Source organism: Carcharhinus amblyrhynchos, chromosome 26 (assembly GCF_965287045.1).
Source record: "Carcharhinus amblyrhynchos chromosome 26, sCarAmb.v2.hapA, whole genome shotgun sequence".
NCBI classification, from domain to species: domain Eukaryota; kingdom Metazoa; phylum Chordata; class Chondrichthyes; order Carcharhiniformes; family Carcharhinidae; genus Carcharhinus; species Carcharhinus amblyrhynchos.
In genome coordinates, this window is record NC_137349.1 from 31049075 (window position 1) to 31064006 (window position 14932).

Below are 14932 nucleotides of genomic sequence, written 5' to 3' on the forward strand. Positions count from 1 at the left end.
ATTTCCTTTGAATGCAGTAGGATGGGTAAATCCCACTGACATGAGCAGTGGGAACATTCTGGCCTATAATTCTTAACACTGAATGGTAGAGCAGCTTTGAATGGCCAAGGTGAATGATGGTGAACAGACTTTGGGAGACAGATGGTAAGTAGCCCACTGCAGATTCCCAGCCTCTGACCTGCTCTTGTAGCCATAGTATTTATATGGCTAGACCAATTCAGTTTCTGGTCAATTTTAACCCCCAGGTTGTTGATAATGGAGGATTCAATAGTGGTAATGCCATTGAATGCCAAGAGGAGATGGTTAGATTCTCTCTTGTGAAGATGGCCATTGTCTGGTGCTTGTTTGGAACAAGTTTTACTTGCCAGTTGTCAGCCCAAGCCTCAACCTTGTCCAGTTCTTGCTGCATTTGGACACGGGCTTCTCCAATCATCCCAACTTCCCAACTTCTGCCCTCATGATGGGAGGGAGGTCATTGATGAAGCAGTTGGAACTGGAACATTCCCCTGAGGAACTCCTGCAGTGTATCCTGGAACTAAAATTACTGACCTCCAACTGCTGCAACAATCTTCCTTTGTGTTGAGTTTGACTCCAACCAGTGGAGAGTTTCCCAAGGATTCCCATTGACTATAGTTTTGCTGGGGCTCCTCGGATGCTGCCAAATGTTTTCAATGGTTTTGCTGAGGGGCACCGTGTAGATAAAAAGTGCAGAACGGCCAAGAATAGATCCTTGGGGGAGCAGAGGGAGAGAAAGTCATTGTGAATGATTCTCTGGCTTAGATAGAAAAGAATGGGACCAAAATTCTCCCAAAATCCAGGAATACTCAAAATCTGAAGGCTGAGCCACAACTTCTAATGTGCAACTTTATCCAAAGATATTAGCCGGAATTCTCCCTTTGCTCCCATCACTGGAATTCTAGCGAGCAGGGGGCGGATCATGTAAAAGTCCATTGAAGTTCGTGGGGTGGGGTGGGAGGCATTCTCTGGTTTGCAGAAGGGTGCAGCCAGAGAGTCGCACCCGTTATTGGTGTATTGTATTGATAAAGTAAACAGGCCAGATTCCCCCACACATTGAGAAACCGAAAACTTTTATAACATACATGTACCCTTAAATTAACTCTGATAACTCTGGAGCCATTGCTAGGAATGTAGCAAACATTATGGGGCTTAGCGATATTGTGGAAATGAAATATCTTTCAGCATGAACTGGATGTCTTTCATTACCAAGAATCCAGCCTAAACTGATGATGTGACATTCTCTCCTTCAACTGCAATGTGCCAATCGAGCATGATTCCAAATGTACACATGCCAATTGTATGACTTAGACCTAGCAGTGAGTACTTAAATGCCACTGATTGGCCAATTATATCTGCTCTGTTAACTGGTGGCTGTTGGCAATGTAACCATGGATGTAACTTTCTGCGGACGCCACATCTAGTGAACAGTCAAGGTCACCGGTCTTAACTCAATATTCAACAGAGAAGCAGAGATACAGAAGCAGGGGAGACGCACTGGAATGAGTTCACAGGAAAGATCAAAATAAATACAGAAAACTGCTGAAAATATTCAGCAATTCTGACAGCTTCCAAGGAGATAGAAACATCAGCAATCTTTTATCAGAACAACAGATCTGAACTGATAATGGCCCAAGTTTGCTGATAAGACCCACACCAGGCAAAATGTTACCTCCTTATCTCCCTAGGATTTTTGGGCTTGGGTTTCAATGCAGAATCCTCTCAAACTCACACACTGTTCTAATCTCCAATAGGATCAGTGCAGAAAATCGTCAAAATAGTGCCCCCTTTCCCTGTTGTTGGCTGTTGTATTCTGATAAACAAAGACCTTAGATTTCAGGGATGCAGAGAGCCTGGCCTCAGGACACTGTCTGTTTGGAGTTTGCACATTCTTTCCGTGTATGCGTGGGTTTCCTCCAGGTGCTCCAGTTTCCTCCCACAATCCAAAGTTGTGCAGGTTAGATTAATTGGCCATGCTAAATTGACCTTCGTGCCAGGGGGACTAGCGGGGAAAATATGTGGAATTGCAGGAACAGGACCTGGGTGGGATCGTGCAGACTCGAAGGTTTGAGTGGCCTCCTCCTGCACTATAGGGATTCTATGATTCTATGTCCCAAAACCACTTTGAGAACCTAGCGAGAGAAGATACATGTATAAGCTAAATGGGTGAGTAGATAGGGTGGCAATTAAGTTGGTGAGGGGAATAGTGTTGCAGATATGTGGGGACAGAGGCGGCAAGTAAGCAGGTGAAGTGGGAGGGGCGACAGTTGGGTGGTGAGGTGGTGGATGTGTTGTTGAGGGGGTAAGGTGGTAAGTCAGTGGATAGTGAGTAGAGGGACAGATGCATGGTGAAGCAGTAGAGGGCAAGTATGTGGGTGAGGAGGGGAGAGAACGGTCGGTGTATGGGCAAAGGGGGTAGAGTAGTAGGTTCATTGGTTGAGGTGGCCATTGGGTGGAGGTGGGTAGGGTGGCAGATGCATGAGTGAGGAGTAGGTGTGGCAGGTAGGTGAGTGAGGGGTAGCTGCACAGGGAGGGGGTAGAATGGCAGTTGGGTAGCTGAGGGAGTAGAGTGGCAGGTAGGTGTGTGAGGTGGTAGGATGGTGGATGGATGAGATGCAGGGCAACAAGTATATTGAGGAGGGCAGTTGAACAGGTGTGACAGGGTGGCAGGCAACTGGTGAGGGTAGAGTGGCAGTTGAGTGTGGTCTTGGCTGGGTCGGGGGTAGTCGGTCGGGTCAGGGAGTTATCCAATCAGTGAGGTAGCTGAGTTGGGGGAGGGGGACATAGTCAGTTGGTGTCAGGACGAAGAGCGTCACTTGAACCACTGCAAAATATTCTGAGGGGAGAAGTGAAGGGTGTATGATAGAAATTAGGTTGATAACATGAATGAGAACGCAGCTAACTACCAAAATTGCCGAGGGAAATTGAATGAGGAGAGAAAAGATGGAGTAGAAGTAGAAAGTGGCAGCTAACATAGATGGATCTAGGGGTACATGTTCATAGCTCCTTGAAAGTGGAGTCACAGGTGGACAGAGTGGTGAAGAAGGCATTCAGCATGCTTGGTTTCATCGGTCAGAACATTGAATACAGGAGTTGGAATGTTGTTGAAGTTGTACAAGACATTGGTAAGGTTATACTTGGAATACTGTGTGCAATTCTAGTCGTCCTATTATAGAAAGGATATTATTAAACTAGAAAGTGTGCAGAAAAGATGTACTAGGATGATACCAGGATTTGATGGATTGAGTTATACAGAGAGGCTGGATAAACTGGGATTTTTTTCTCTGGAGCGTAGGAGGCTAAGAAGTGATCTTATAGAGGTCTTTAAAATAATGAGGGGCATAGATCAACTAGATAGTCAATATCTTTTCCCAAAGGTAGGGGAGCCTAAAACTAGAAGGCATAGGTTTAAGGTGAGGGGGGAGAGATACAAAAAGTCCAGAGGGGCAATTTTTTCACACAGACGGTGGTGAGTGTCTGGAACAAGCTGCCACAGGCAGTAGTAGAAGCGGGTATAGTTTTGTCTTTTGGAAAGCATTTAGATAGTTTCATGGCTACGATGGGTATAGAGAGGTATGGGCCAAATGCGGACAATTGGGACTAGCTTAGGAGTTTTTAAAAATAGGGTGGCATGACAAGTTGGGCTGAAGGGCTTGTTTCCATGCCGTAAACCTCCATGACTTTAGAGGCATATAAAGAGGAAAAGGGCACTAAAATGAGGGCTGTGGGTGACTAGGGGCAAAAGAAAAGACCTACACGTCACAAGGCGACATGAATGAGATACTCAATGGCACTTTGCATTTGTCTTTACCAAGGAAGAAGATACTGAAAAGTTAGAATGAATGGATTGAGGGATATAGGTAAGCCTAGTAGGTAGTGATATGATCGGCGCAACTTTTGGGCCGAAGGGCCTGTTTGTGCTGTAGTTTTTCTATGTTCTATGTTCTAATATAAAATAGTTGAGAGCTAGAAATTATTGAAGATGAGGGATTAGAAAAACTGACCGCATCCACACGCAATGCTCGCAGGATTGGCAGCGGGAGGGGGGTTTTAATATCCAGTGAAATCAGACTGCCCTGAATCTCATCGGTGAGATAACACTCGCTGATCTTCACTGCCCCTCAACAGCGATGCAATCAGGTCCCTGCCCACAACGGACAAGAACCTGATTTCATAAATTTAAATGTAATTAAAGAAACCTCCTCTCCGTATATTCCCCTCTAGGCCTATTTTCATACCTCATTGTCGTGACGTCACATTGGCGAGCTTTACAACAGGTTCACCCAGATGTGAACCTGTCATGGGGTTCACCCCGGGGGCGTGAAGGTGAGCACAGCCACTGGGGAAAAGGGACATGGCCAGGTAGTGTTGTGGCACTGCTTCCCGGCACAGGTTGGCACCATGCCAACCTGATAGTGCCAATCTTTGCTGGGGGAGGGACAGTTTCTGGGGCAGACCCAAGGGGGGGCCTCCTGGGGAGGGACTCATTTACTTGGGATGGTGGGGAGAAGCAGAAGTGGGAGCTGGGGATGCCAGCAGTGACTGTTTAGGGGGTTGGTAGAGAGAGATGGCAGCTCTGATTGTGGGGTGGGGCTTATTATTTCCTTTGATTGGGGGGCATCCCATAGTGGTTAGGTCCTGCCCTTCAACAGGATGGCCTGAAGCACACCCAACTAGTTCATTTTTGACAAACTGCCACAACATCTGCAGAGAAAACTGGCCAACATGCCAGCTTTCAGTCAGATCCTGGCTCTTGTCCACTCTTAAGAGTTGTTAAGTCACAGCACCAGATGAGATGTATCCAAGCATGCTGAGGAAGCAAGTGTGGGAAACTTGGAAGCACGGAACATTTTCTTCCAATTCCTCTTTTACACAGGGGTGATACGACAGGACTGGAGATCTGCAGATATTATACTGTATGGGTGTTATGATGAATCCAGGAACCATGGGCGGATTTTACAGCTCTGCCCAAGGTCCCTCACCCACTCTGATTCCATGGCGAGCAAGGGGGTAGAGTTCAAGTTGGTGGTGAAAAACTTTCAAAACTAATAATCTGGGCAAAATTAACAGTGACTTGGACAAATGCAGATTCATTAAGGAAAGCCAGCCACAGATTTGTTAAAGGCAAATTGTGTTTAACTAACCTGGTCATCTTTTTTTTGATGAGGTAGAACAGGTTAGTGAGGATAATGTGGTCTACATGGATTTCCAAAAAGGTAGTTGATAAATTAGAACAAAATACATATACCAGGATAATTGAACTAAAGGGAAAGTGATGGAACAGGACTCAAAACATCAGCTCTTTTCTCTCCTTACAGATGCTGCCAGACCTGCTGAGATTTTTCCAGCATTTTCTCTCTTGAGAACAGAGACAATGTTGGTGAAATGAGAGAACAAAGAACAAAGAACAGTGCAGCCCAGGAACAGGCCCTTCAGCCTTCAAATCCTGCGCCAATCATATTTACCTATTTAAACAATCACTAATATCCCTCTATTCCCAGCTTGTTCATATGCCTATCAAGATAAGTCTTAAATATGGCTAATGTAATTGCCTGAACCACCTCACTTGGCAATGCATTCCAGGCCCCCACCACCCTCTGTGTAAAAAACTACCCCCCCCAATATCTCCACTGAACCTTCCCCCACCACCCCCCCCACCCTTACCTTGAACTTGTGCCCCCTTGTAATTGTCATCTCTGCCCTGGGAGAAAGCTGACCTTATCTATACCTCTCATTGTTTTATAAACTTCTATCAGGTTGTCCCTCGGCCTCCGTCTTTCCGGGGAGAACAATCCCAGTTTATTCAATCTCTCCTCATAGCTAATACCCTCCGTATCCTAGAGGATATCCTGGTGAACCTTTTCTGCACTGTCTCCAAAGCCTCCACATCCTTCTGATGGTGTGGTGACCAGAATTGGCCACATATTCCAAATGTGGCCTAATCAATGTCCTGTATATCTGTAACATAATTTGCCAACTTTTATACTCGATGCCCCAGTACATTTGGTTGTACTGGGCACACCTTCAAAATTTGCAGATGGCACAGAACTTGTAAGTTTTGTGAACTGTGAGGAGCATGGTAATAAACTTCAGGGGGAAATGGGCAGTTGGTGGGATGGGCAGATACATGATAGGGGAGGCAGTGACATCCTGGTATTGTCATAGAAATAGAATCCCTACAATGCAGAAGGTTTTTTGGCCTATCAGGTCTGTATCAACCACAATCCCACCCAGGCTCTATCCCCTGAACCCCAGGCATTTACCCTATCCAGTCCCCCTGACACTAAGGAGCAATTTAGGATGGCCAATCAATCTATCCCACACATCTTTGGATTGTGGGTGGAATGATGTGGGAGATGCCAGCGTTGGACTGGGGTAAACACAGTAAGAAGTCTGACAACACCAGGTTTAAGTCCAACCGATTTATTTGATAGTAAACTCACAAGCTTTCAGGGTTGCCCCTTCTTCAGGTGAATGGCCAATATTGTTTCCAATTTGTGGCACTGCAGCTTAAGAAAGTATGTCAAAACTGTAGAGAAAAAAATTCCAAGAATGATTTGTAGGATGAAGAGTGTCATTTGCTTGAATGCACAAGACAAGATGGGATAGTACGCCTTCTCAAAGAGAAGACTGAGAGAAAATTTGATGGAGGTGTCCAAAATTGATAGGGGTCATGATAGAATATATGGTCCCATTGACGGAAGGGTCGAGATCCAGGTGACTAACAAATGAATCAACTGAGTCATGAGGAACAACATTATTGCATAATGAGAAGGCGATGCCCGAGAGGGTGGAGAAGGAGGTTCACTTGTGGCTTTCAGAAGAGAATTGGATAAGCAGCTAAAGAGAAAAAGTTGTGGAGTTCTGGGAAAAAGGCAGGGAAAACCAGCTAAGTTGGTCTTGCGGAGCGTGCAGTGGGCAGAATGGCATCCTTCTGTGCTGTGTGATTCAGAGAGTGTTCCATTCAAAGCAAGACAAGTAACAGCAAGCTCTACTTTAAAAACACAGCATCTCTGATATTGTGAGAGAACATCGATACAGTCAAGTATGATTTACTTGTGATATTATGCATAAGTAGTCCAATGATTGCATGATCAATTGTTGCATCTGGGTGCTTCCTGATGTAACTGTAAAAGTTTGTCAATCATAGCTCTTTCATTTTGCTAGGAATTTGGTGATCATTCATTTCAAGCTGCGATCAAACTCAAATCCCAGGTGGCCTGCACATTGCGATCAACAGTGGCTCGAAAACCAGGAGAATGTGATTCTGATGTGCAGTGTAACTACGACAGGCTCAAGTTCCCCTGTCTTCTCCTGAAGACACTGACCCTAGCTTGACTACAGATCCATGAATACCAGATATCTCCATCATTCTTCATGTATTGAGACGATAATATGACTATACTTGGGAGCTACGCCTGGTCTAAAAGGGGCTGCTGAATGATTAGAATCAGGAAGTGCAGTTGATTGTTTTCAGCTCACAGGCACTGAAGCCAATTGGAAAGGGGCTAGCATCAACCTTGGCTAAGATCAGCCATCTCAACAACTTTTACATCACACAGCTATTTTTCCAGTTGTTATCTCCTACTTCCCATGTGATGGCTGATTATTTACAACTGTTCATCTTACATCTCTGGCATCTCAAACTGATAACACTGACCTTTTGAAGTGCAGGGACCTCCCGCTGTCTTGTATCTGCTGGTAGGACTGCCCATGTGTCTCTGTGACTTAGCTACATTTCCCATGTCTTTAGTGTCTCTCTTACTTAGTCAACTTTCCAGCAACATTTGGCTCAGGGCCACACTAAACATTTGTATGCAAGTTGTATATGGGATCCCTATAGCAAGAGGTTGAAGTGTTCCAAAGACTTCCTGCACAGTTCTGCACAAATCAGTTTGGAAAATACACCAGTGTCACACCCTATGACAGAAGGAGGGAGAAAAATAGATTGATCATGTTCTATCAAATATGAAATGGACTGGTGGGAATTGACAGAAACCTGCTGCCCACTGGCAATGACAAAACATGGAGTGGCCATCCACAGAAACAAAGAGGATCATTTGTTTCCAGGACAATGATTCACAATCTTTCTTCCCGATGACAATCCCACAATGAAACAAGCTGCCAAATAGCCAAAGCTGCATCAATTCAAATCTTCAAGACTCATCTTTACATTACTTCCATTCTAAGTTATAATCAAGTTAACCATTTAAGCCTAGTTTAGCTCGCACCACCCACTAAAATGTTGGCAGAATACAGATATTAGCCTGTAATGTTTAGGGTGGTTTAAGGTGGACAGTGAGAGCTTTTTTCTTTGGATGGTGATGGCTAACACGAGGGGTCATAGCTTTAAATTGAGGGGTGATAAATATAGGACGGATGTCAGAGGTAGGTTCTTTACCCAGAGGGTAGTAAGGGTGTGGAATGCCCTGCCTGCAGCAGTAGTGGACTCACCAACTTTAAGGGCATTTAAATGGTCATTGGATAGACATATGGATAATATGGGAATAGATTAGGTTAGAGGGTCATTAGATTGGTTCCACTGGTTGGCGCAACATTGAGGGCCGAAGGGCCTGTACTGCACTGTAATGTTCTATGTTCTACATTGACAGCAACTTCCAAAGCCACAACCTCTAACACCTAGAAGGACAAGAGCAGCAGACACATAAGGTATACCACCACTTGCGAGTTCCCTTCTGATCCAGACACCATCTTGGCTGTTCCTTCACTGGCACTGGATCAAAGTTCTCAAACTCCCTGCCTAACAGTGCTGTGGATTTTCCTGCATCATATTTTTTTAAAAATTAATTTGTGGAACATGGGCATGGCTGGCTGACCAGCATTTATTGCCTATCCTTAGTTGCCTTTGAACTGAGTGGCTTGCTGGGCCTTTTCAGGAGCAGTTGAGAGACAGCCACATTGCTGTGGCTCTGGAGTCACATGTAGGCCAGGCCAGATAAGGATGGCAGATTTTCTTCCCTAAAAGGACATTAGTGAACCAATATGGACTGAAGCAGTTCAAGAATACAGCTCACCACCACCTTCCCAGGGTCAATTAACGCTAGTCAGCAACGCCCAGAACCCACAAACAAATAAACCAAAACTGTCAACACATACCAGAGCAGAATTAAATCCATGATATTCTAGGTCTCTGTTGCTTAGCCCAACTCATGTGGTGTTAATATATCTGAGCCATCAGTGGGAAGGGTGCGAGAGGACTGAAACATTAAAGCATTCACTGGCGCAGAGCACCATTTTCTTTCTGACATTCATCTTCTGATATTAAACAATGCCAGGCCCCTCTGGTACAATTAGGTACAGAGCAAAAATAGATCAGTCAGATCAGGCAATTTGCAAAGTTCTCATTAGTTGCACTGGTTCCTAATATTGAGCCTGGAAGCTGCATGCAGTAAGACCGTTAAACTGAATAAACATTTGCAAGTGGTTCTGTCTGACTGACTTCAATAACTAGGACATGGATCAATAACGGTGTAAAAGATTCATTAATTGTAATGATTAGAGATGTGAACACAATCCACGATTCATGTTTTCTTCCCCCTCCAGTTTTCTCCCTTCCTCAATTAAAGCGACTGATGCACATTCATTCCCGAGATGTCTGCAGTCTTTTGGTAGCTCACTTCCAGCCAGAAAGAATCAGCAGGTTGTTTCGCCAAATTGGAGCTCACAGCTAAGCCCATCCTGCCCGATCCAACATGCTGACAAATACACTTTGCAGCAGGGTCATTAAATAGCAATCTGGAGCAAGGACCATGGTTTATTTTCACCAGTCCAGGCATTTAGACAAATTGTAGCTACAACTAGGGTCAACCAGCTTAGCAAGAGGTTAACCGGATATCTGGTGCAGTAGATATCATCTCAGCCTCTGAGCCAGAAGCTCTGGATTCGCGTCCCACTCCAGGACTTTATGGCTATGGACTTTGCAGTCTTTTTTTCTCCACACTCGCACTGTTTTTCCCTTTGGGGAATAGTGGGGGGAGGATTCTCAAGCTAATTATCAGCCTGTTGAACTGTGTTATGAATGGTGATCAACAGGTCCTCAATGTACTCACGGTGGCATAGTGGTTAGCACTGCTGATTCCAGCTTTGGGTTACTGTCTGTGTGGAGTTTACATGTTCTCTCCATGTCTGCGTGTGTTTTCTCTGGGTGTTCCGGTGCCCTCCCATTCTTCAAAGATGTGCAGGTTAGATGGATTGGCCATGATAAGTTACCCCTTGGTATCAGGGGTTTAATGGGGGTTATGGGGACAGAGTCTGTGTGTGATTAACCCATTGATCTCTCTACTCCATGCTTCTTATGAGCTAATGAATTCTCTATCCGGGCTAAAATACCCACTTTACGATATGCTCTTATTTTGTATAGCAACCTTTGATAGGGCATCTCAAATGCCTTTTTGAAATCCAAGTAACCATATCTACAGATTCCCCTTCATCTATATTACTTGTTACTTCCTCAGGGAACTGTAATAAGTTAGTCAAACATGGCTTCCCTTTCACAAAGCCATGTTGATTCTACCCTACTGCATTAAGCTTTTCTAAGTACTTTGCCATAACCTTATTAATAACAGATTCTAGCATTTCCCCAGGACAGATTTTAGGCTAACTGGTCTGTAACTTCCTGCTTCCTTCTCACTCCTTTCTTGAAGAGAGGGATTGTATTCACTATCCTCCAATCTAATGGGTCCTTTCTAGAAATCTGAGGAGTTTTGGAAAGTTACGAACAATGCATCTATTATCCCCAGAGCCACCTCTTCTGAGGCTCCAAGGTGAAGTCCATCAGGACCTAGAGAACTAACAGCCTTTATTCCTTATGGTTTTCTCAATATTCTATCACTGGTAATTGAAATTGTTTTAAGTCCCTCCCTTTCATCCCTTTATTGACATTCTTTTTTGGGATATAATTTGTGTCTGCTATAGAGATAACATTTAATTTGATTTATTATTGTCACATGTATTAACATTCAGTGAAAAGTATTGTTTCTTGTGCGCTATATGGACAAAGCATATTAGTACTTGGGGAGGAAAGGAGACAGAGCAGAATGTAATGTTACACTCGTAGCTAGGGTGTAGAGGAAGATCAAATTAATGCAAGGTAAGTCCATTCAAAAGTCTGACAGCAGCAGGGAAGGAACTGTTCTTGAGTCGATTGCTACGTGATCTCAGACTTTTGTGTCTTTTTCCCTGCAAAGGAAGAAGGTGGGAGAGAGTATGCCCGGGTGTGTGTGGTCCTTGATTACGCCGGCTGCTTTTAAAAATGGAAAAAAAGTAATACTTTTCATACTTTACTCATTGCCCATCTGACGCCATTATTCACTCGCATGGCACCATGGGTAAATTTGTGCTAAAATAAATACTAAAATAAAATGCTGCCTTACAGCAGCATTTAACACCCATCCCTACACACACACACACACACACACACACACACACACACACACACACACACACACACACACACACACACACACACACACACACACACACACAGCTGTTAGAGAGCGAGTTCCAGGATTTTGATCTAGTGAAGGGATGACAAAATATTTCCAAGTCAGGATGGTGAGTGACTTGGAGGGGAATTCCAGGCGGTGGCATTCACATGTGTCTGTTGCCCTTGTCCTTCTAGGTGGTAGCAGTCATGAGGTTTAGAAGGTGCTGCTGAAGGAACTTTTTGAGTTGCTGCAGTGCATCTTGTAGATGGTACACACTGCTGCCACTGTTCCATCATGGTGGATGTTTGTGGATTGGGTGACAATCAAATGGGCTGCTTTGCCCTGCAAAATGTCAAGCTTTTTGTGTTGTTGGAGCTACCCTCACCAAGGCAAATTAAGTTTTTTTCCAAAATGCTCCTGACTTGTACCATAAAGATGATGGACAGGCTTTGGGTAATCAGGTGATGAGTTACTCACCATAGCTGCATATGATAACTTAGCAAAACTATTCTTCAACATTGGTAACTAATTCCTTATTCAGATGTCTCCATTGTTCCTCATTCCATTTATGTGAAGAATCTTCGGATGAATTTTACATTAAAACTGCTATGAAATATAAATTGTTGCTGTGTTTTCCTCTTCCTAGTCCAAGAGTTTTTTGACCATTTGAAACACCCAGTTATTGCCTGATTTCAGACTAAGCAATGGATCTGGGATCTTCTTGTCTGTTTTGGATCAGTATTTTAAAATCTCTGCAACATGAATGTGAGAATTGACATTCACAGTAGTCTGATATACTTTGGCTGGTTGACTTTCTAGCTAATGCATGTGGTAGACCACAAATACAAAACAGCAGAAATGGGAAAATATGCCCTTGAGGCAGAGTATATTGTAGAAAACAGAAGGACCAAATTATAAAAATGCCAATACCTGTCTGGGAATTGTATTTAACTGAAGATAACTGTGTGTGGAAGCCTTGACATCTCCTTGAAAAATCTCCTTTCAAGTAGCCTAGTCAAATAAAGAATGATAGCACAGGAGCAGTAAACACTTTTGCACCTTGGTGAAAATGAGAGAAGCCTGATTGAATGAATTAAACTTTCTGTTGCCCTTGAAACTTCTGTGTTACTAACACAGGAGAATCCTAATTTTGTCACGCCACTCATTTCAGAGAGGTGGGAGAGAAAACCGGCACAGTGAAGGATTACTTATTCTGAGAAGTCTTAAAGCGCATCAAGGTAAATAAATCCCGGGACCTGATGAAGTGTATCCTAGGACACTGTGGGAGGCTAGGGAGGAAATCGCGGTTCCCCTAGCTGAGATATTTGAATCATCGAGGTGCCCTGAAGATTGGAGAGTGGCAAATGTTGTGCCTTTGTTTAAAAAGGGCTGCAAGAAAAAGCTTGGGAACTACAGGCCAGTGAACCTCACATTTGTGGTGGGTAAATTGTTGGAAGGTATTTTGAGATGTGGAGATGCCGGCGTTGGACTGGAGTAAACACAGTAAGAAGTCTGACAACACCAGGTTTAAGTCCAACCGATTTATTTGATAGTGACTATCAAATTTGATAGTGACTATCATTTGTTATTATTTATTGATTTATTATTTGATAGTGACTATCAAATAAATCGGTTGGACTTAAACCTGGTGTTGTCAGACTTCTTACAGGTATTTTGAGAGACAGGATCTACAGGCATTTAGAAATGCAAGGACTTATTCAGGACAGTCAGCCTGGCTTTGTGAGTGGAAAATCATGTCTCACAAATTTGAGTTTTTTGAAGGGCTAACCAAGAAGGTAAATAAGTGAAGTGCAGCTGATGTTGTCTACATGGACTTTATCTAGGCCTTTGATAAGGCACCACATGATCGGTTGTTGTGTAAGGTTAAATCTCACAGGATCCAGGGTGAAGTATCTATATGGATACAAAATTGGCTTCTTGACAGAAGCCAGAGGGTGGTTGTAGAGAGTTGTTTTTCAAACTGGAGGCCTGTGACCAAGCAGTGTGCCTCAGGGATAGGTGCTGGGTCCACTGTTGTTTGTCATTTATATTAATGATTTGGATGAGAATATAGGAGGCATGGTTAGTAAGTTTACAGATGACATCAAGATTGGTGGCATAGTGCACAGTGAAGAAAATTATCTCCAACTGCAACTGGATCTTGATCAATTGGGCCACTGGGCTGACAAATGGCAGGTGGAGTTTAATTTAGACAATTGTGAGGTGATGCATTTTAGTAGATTGAACCAGGGCAGGACTTACTCAGTTAATGGGAGGGCTTTGGGGAGAGTTACTGGACAAAGAGAGCTAAGGGTACATGTTCATAGCTCCTTGAAAATGAAGTCACAGAGAGACAGAATGGTGAAGAAGGCATGCTTGGCTTCAAGGGTCAGAACATTGAATACAGGAGTTGAGATATCTTGTTGAAGTTGTACAAGACATTGGTAAGGCCACACTTAGAATACTGTGTGCAATTCTGGTCACTCTATTATAGAAAGGATATTATTAAACTAGAAAGAGTGCAGAAAAGATTACCTAGGATGCTACCAGGGCTTGATGGATTGAGTTATGAGAAGAGGTTGGATAGACTGGGACCTTTTTCTCTGGAGTGAAGGAGGCTGAGGGGTGATCATATAGAGGTCTATAAAATAATGAGGGGCATAAATCAGCTAGATACTCAATATAAGAACATAAGAAATAGGAGCGGGAGTAGGCCATCTAGCCCCTCGAGGCTGCCCTGCCATTCAATAAGATCATGGCTGATCTGTCGCGGCTCAGTTCCACCTTCCCGCCTTCTCCCCATAACCCTTAATCCCTTTGCCTATCAAAAACCTATCTACCCGCGTCTTAAATACATTTAGCGAGGCAGCCTCCACCACGTCAACGGGCAGAGAATTCCAGAGATTCACCACCCTTTGAGTGAAGAAGTTCCTCCTCAACTCCGTTCTAAACTGCCCCCCCCCTTATCTTGAGGCAGTGCCCTCTAGTCCTAGTGTCCTTCCTGAGCGGGAAGAACCTCTCCACTTCTATCCTATCCATCCCATTCATCATCTTATATGTCTCAATGAGATCTTTTTTTCCCAAAGATAGGGGAGTCTAAAACTAGAGGGCATAGGTTTAAGGTGAGAGGGGAGAGATACTAAAGTGTCCAGAGGGGCAATTTTTTTCATACAGAGGGTGATAAGTGTTCGAAACAAGCTGTTAGAAGTAGTAGTAGAGGCGGGTACAATTTTGTCTTTTAAAAAGCATTTAGATAGTTACATGGGTAAGACAGGTATAGAGAGATATGGGCCAAATGCCAGCAATTGGCATTAGTTTAGGGGTTTAAAAAAAAGGTGGCATGGCCAAGTTGGGCCATAGGGCCTGTTTCCATGCTGTAAACCTTTATGACTCTATACAGACTTCCTGCTGATATTGCCAAGAATTCTGACAGGAATGAACTTTGTTCGTGAAGAGTACATTTTGCAAAA